Below are 6,140 nucleotides of genomic sequence, written 5' to 3'. Positions count from 1 at the left end.
TTTTAATAACATTTTGAAGCGATTTATACACAACACTATTTAAAAGACGCGCCAGACGCGCGTCTGTAGTACCGCGAACTGTGCCTATGAACCTAGCAGCTGTCCAGAAGAACGCTGCATTTCTACTACCCTCTCCAACGTTCGAAAGGGGTAGTAGAAATGTGGCTAAACACGCTAGAGACCAGTCATTATAGTGTGAGCTCCTTTCGAAGAGAAAAGGACTCTAGAGGGGGGTAAGCACAAGCTCATGAAGGTGCGTTTGTCTTTAGTTCTTTTACAAAAATGCTTGCTATTGATGCTCGGAAAATATACTAAGTAAAATTGTACTTCTGGATGTGAAAATCCAGATGCCCAGAATTGTAAGGCCTCAATACTAAAAATCTAGTAGAAATTCCTAAGTTGCGGCTAGCACGCTTTCTGGGCTTATGCCGGCTCTGGCAGTGGTGTTATGGATGCAAAAAGTAACCCATTGAAGCGCACGACGGTGTATATTACACGGTACAAAACCGGACGCTCGGACTATTACTTCTCCCTAGTTTCTTGTTTGAGCAATTACCTCCAGGACATACGCTTGAGAACAAGTACCATCGACTTCTAGAATGAACTATTGACGCAACCAAATATCTAATATCAAAGCGCTTCATTTTTATTAATTTAATTCAAATATTAAATAATTTAGATAATAATTATTGTATTGAAACATAATTTTAATTAAATAAAAAAAAACTTGATTAATTAAATTTTAATTATTAGTTAATGTAAAATTAACATTTAACACGTTTAATTAAATATTAAAAGTTAAACGCAAATGAAGCAAATTGTTTTCTAAGTAGAGTACGCTCGGGATAAGGATGCCGGTTTGTTATTGTGTGCGTGTATGTATATGAGAGGGAGAAGCGATGTAGCGTGTACTTCGTTGTCTCGCTTTCTCTTTTAAGGACAGTCGCTGATTCATCAACGCTGTATTCGTCATTAAAGTGCAGTGTGGCACAGAAGTTTGATCTTCTCTAGTGATTTATTTTAAACAATTTTGTGTTGATATTGGTTTAAAACCCAGATATGCCCACTGTCCCATGGGTGGGTCTCTAAATTAGTGTCAGTGTTTTTTATTTATAAATGAAATTTTAAGAGAACGAAATTTCTTGGGCATATCTGAGTTAATTGATATCAAGGCTTTAAATATACACTGTAAGTTATTCGTTCTCTTACCCGTGGATTAAAATATTTTTATTATTTCTCCATTAATCCGTACGTTGATGGTTTTTTTACACTATTCTCTGTAAGGCTTAAAAAAGTTATTATTCTTATCGTTGCGCCAATGATAATTTTTTAATTTATTCAATGGATTCTAATGATTTAATAGAGTCGTCGAGCCATTAAACAATCTGCGAATAATTTCTTTCCCCATTTTATATCTTTTTGCTTTTGAAGAATAGCTAAAGACTTCATTATTTTTTTGACTAGTGAAAGATTTTGAATTTTGCAAATATTTAATTAATGACATCAATGTCTGGTTTCTTCGATTATTAAATATATTTTTAATTGTCCGTTGAAATTTCCAACTTAGCTCAGATGTGTGTATGTTAAATAAACATATATTTTCTTTTAAAATAAAAAGAATTAATATTCTGAGCGAAATTGTTTTGAGCCACACAGTTCACGCACACAATAACAAATCGGAATCCCTATCCCGAGCGTACTCTACTGCTACTATTTAGTCGCAACGATTACGCTTGGTCCCGACAGCAGTATAATAATATTTAAATTTTTGCCACAGCAAAAAATTTTATTATTATTATACTGCTTATATAAAGTTTACAATAATATTATCACTATAATATGATTGTAAGCTTTACATAGTTAATTTGTTTTTATTTAATTTTCTGTATTCATAATTAAAATAGTGTTTTTTTTTTTATAAAATTAAATCTTAACATACAGTTTCAATTTGTTCTCCTCTCTAGCATGATTAATTAATATTTTGCTCTCTTCTTGCCGATATAATTTAAAGCGCAATCGCTTACAGAGATTTTTTAAATTTTTTACATGATTCAATGTTATAAAAGCAAAGATAAACAAATAAAATCGTAAAAGTAATTCGAAGTTGATGTTTTTGAAAGGCGCAAAGATGAGCGTCGAGGAAGCGGAAACCATTGAAAGAGTTTACCGACGGTGCGGTTTTCAATTAGCGTTCATCTGCTTTGTTTGCCAAGTGGATGGATGCTGCAGATGGGATATCTGTTCTAGGGATTACCGCGGTTTAGACATAGACATCTGAGTGCACGAGTTGTACGCTGCAACGCTGCTTATGAGCTTACTTATCCATTAAAAGTGTTCCAACAAGTAATTAGAAACATTAATCTTGGTAAACAAAATTCGTTATAATAATTATACGAACTGCCATAGAAATATCCATTATAATGAAAAGAAGCCACACTAAAACATTTGATAGCATGGCAAAAATAAAGGAGCACCTTAATATATTTTTTTAGAATATTTACTAAATAAAAAAATATTTTTATATAATTAATTTAAAGCAAACTTTCATTGCTTTTACTCACAACTAGAATCTTATATACACTAATGATTTAAATAGTCTAGTTTCAAGTAATGGAGTCCCACTTTCTTGACCCTTTTGCTCATAGCTTATGATGTATTAGCCCGTAATACTGCCGACCTATATTAAGAAATTAATATTTCTTAAATAACTGGAATCTGTGTATATCAGTATTCAGAATACCGGTTTTAAAAGCTCCACCAACGAGTTTGTGTTTAAGAATTTCGCTCATGAGAATTTTCGAGATTTTCCGACCCGGGGCGCGCGCGCCCCTTATTACAGCGATGAATCTCCGCCAGGGCCGGCAAGATGGATGTTAATACTGTTTTAATTTCGGAGGTGCTTTGCCTGCACAGACAATTCAATATGACGCCGTAATGGCGGCCATTCATCAGCCGCGAGATAACCGCGGGGGTAGCAATTTTTCCAAGTTTTCCGCCCCCAGCGGATAGGCCTCATTTGTTGCCCGGCTGCTGCCGCTCGGCTATAATGGCCGTGATGAAAACAAGTTCTCACCTAGAGAACACTCTCGGTTCAAATTAATTATAAACACTGTAACGAGTAGAACCAAACCCAATATCTTTCAGAACAGTGCTACTTAAACCACTGCCATTGCGGTTTCTAGTTAGGTTTTATCCGAAATCAAATTATCACATAAATACGTTCCTTGTCAATTTTAATTAAGTACAAGTTTCGTGACCTGAATGTTCATTATTAGTTAAAACATATTTTAATGTGTAGTATTTTTACAACAAGGTTTTTCATTAGCTACTTCTTCAGCGTTGCGATACAATTTATTGTATTTTCAGCGTAGCGTCTTTTCAATGAAGCACTTTTTAAAGTCATTTCGTCTTTATTTTGTTAATAATATATTTATTGGTTGTATCTACTATGACCGAAATATGCAGAATTCGTTCGTTGACAGAAGCAAAATTTTGCAGAGGCCCACTTTTTATTATCGTTTAACGCGTATCTCAAAAACAGGTGTGCGTCGCAAATTTTTGTAAATCTTGTTATGTTATGTTTTTATTTCATGGTATTTCATTGAATGATGTGCATTTTTCTGACAAAATTTAAGGAGGGTTAAATGTTCCCATCTGTCCCTCCTTCAAAGAACGTACCTTACAATTACTGGTACTGTACAAAATAATCTTAAACCAATAACAATGTTAAGAGTTGATTTATTTTATTTTGCAACTGTATGGGTAAAATATTTTTTATTTCAATATTTGCATCACACATTGATTTTAAATGTAATATTTCTTCAGATACCAGCTCACCAAGATTTTTCGTAGTTTTTTTGCCTTTTCCCGAATCTCATCATCATTTATTTATTTTTCTGCATAAAATATAGTTGTCAAATTACCGATAATACAATCTATAAAATTTAATTCAGCTGTGGTGTTTTTGCTTCTTTGTTATTTCTTGACTTCTTCCATTTTCAGTTCAAATATATAAATTTACTGTTACTTATTTATATTCGTTAGATATTTCTTCTCAACTAAGTCTAATATTTTATAAGGTTCAGAAAGCAATAAAATTGCAAACAAATTGTGACATAAACGGAGCCGCAAAAAAAATACACTTTGTTTCTTTGATTAATAATGCTTATAGTAAAAATACTTCCTAGAATGTGAGTGTTTTTGAAGGCAATGTTCCACACCTTTTATTTATTTTAGTATGTATAAAAAAGGCAAAAGAATCTTACACCTGAAATACATACATGGCAAATAACTAGTTTAATTTGGATTCGTTATATATATATATAACGATATAAGACCCCTACTGGAGTACCTCAAGGATCCAATTTGGGTCCATTGTTGTTTTTATTGTTCATTAATGACATAGAAACAGCAATAGAGCATTCAGATTTTTTATTATATGCAGATGACTTGAAAATTTACAAGAAAATGCATTCGATTTCTGATTCCCTCGACCTACAGGAGGATCTCAACTCTATATGGAAATGGGCTTGCTATAAACAATTGCCTTTCAGTGTAAAGAAATGTCACACAATTTCATTTTCAAGGTCGTTAACGCCGGCAAAATATTCATACCATCTAGGCGGATATTTTGTGGAAAGGTTTTCTTCAACTAAGGATTTAGGAGTGACTTTCGAAGAACGTTGGAAATTTAGCCAGCACATTGCAGAGACTTATAGAAAATTCTTAAAAATGCTCGGTTTTATCTTGAGAAATGCGCGCTACTTCAGGAATACTTTAGTATTGCGCACTCTTTATGATACTCTAGTCCGCAGCATACTAGAAACTAGCTCCATCATTTGGATCCCAGGCGTAGTGAATCAATGTAATGAATTGAAGCTGGAAAAAGTACAACGTATTAGGATTATTTTAGGAGCCTTGGGATACGTTTCTTTGTCGACTCGCAGAAGTGTTTATGTAATTAAACACTTCTGGAAATTGCTCAAGGGCATCGTAGACAATCCTTCAGTGCTCGAGTAGCTTCAAATGTGGGCTCCTGAAGGTGGTTATAATTCTCGGTCGCGTCCACTATTCTTGCCTGCTAAGTCTAGAACTGGAGCACTTGCCAACTCTTCTCTGGCCAAGGCTATTTATCTGCTCAATTCTGTCCATAGTAATATTGACATTTTTTCTTGCACATATGGAGCTTTGGTTCAGTTCGTATGGGACAATGCACACCTGTTGAGGTGATATGTGTCTGTTGTTTTGTCTTGTTTATATTTGTATGTATTATGATGTATTAGTAATTTTGACTATCGTGACGCATTGGGTTTGCCTGTCAGGTCACGATGGTTATAATTTTAATAAATAAATAAAATATATATATAAGATATGTGTGCTTATAAATATTATGTTAACAATTAATAATTTACAACTAACCATAATTCCATATCTGATTTTTTTATTATTATTTAAATTTAAAGCTCTATTAATAAATATTACTAATAGTTAAAAAAAACTGAGCTTAATTACTTTATATACTACTCAAATTCCTTCTTTTAACAACAGTATCGTAGGTAAACAAGACCGTTGAGCATTACTCTTTAATAATCAAAGTACACTGCCAAGTAAAATTTTACAATTGCATAGTTGCTTGTTATTATTTATTTTTTCTTCGCTTTCAACTGTAGCTCGCCATCTTTTGTAGACTACGTCCGCGAGTTAAAACTTATTCAAACAATTGCGTTAAGTATTTGAAGTCTTCTTAAAAAAGTCTGAAAGCAAATTCCTTCCCCTTCGTTTGCGCAGCTTCCTTTACTATACACAAGAGTGTGCCATTACCACTCGTTAAATCGACAGAACAAAACGGAGTAGCCGAGCGGAAAGGAAACGTTCTTGCTAAGTCATCTTAGGGAATTGTTGGGAAAAAGTTTACCTCGCAGATAGTGCCGTCGTCTGGGATGAGTAAATTTATTTACCCTCTCACAAATGTCTTGATTAACCCTCTTCTGTGTAAACTTTTCGCGAACACATCCTACACGCCGCACTGGTGTGTTTTTACAAGGGAAATTCTATTATGCCTCATGCAAAAAAAAACACACACACACACTTTGCGTATATGAGGTTGTGTAATAAGCGATAACTTAAAATGCTAGAAAAAC

This window comes from Plectrocnemia conspersa, unplaced genomic scaffold (genome assembly GCF_051122295.1).
Source record: "Plectrocnemia conspersa isolate PC_06_02 unplaced genomic scaffold, ASM5112229v1 ptg000013l, whole genome shotgun sequence".
NCBI classification, from domain to species: domain Eukaryota; kingdom Metazoa; phylum Arthropoda; class Insecta; order Trichoptera; family Polycentropodidae; genus Plectrocnemia; species Plectrocnemia conspersa.
The sequence above is the reverse complement of the archived record's forward strand: the minus strand, read 5'-3'. Positions refer to the sequence as shown.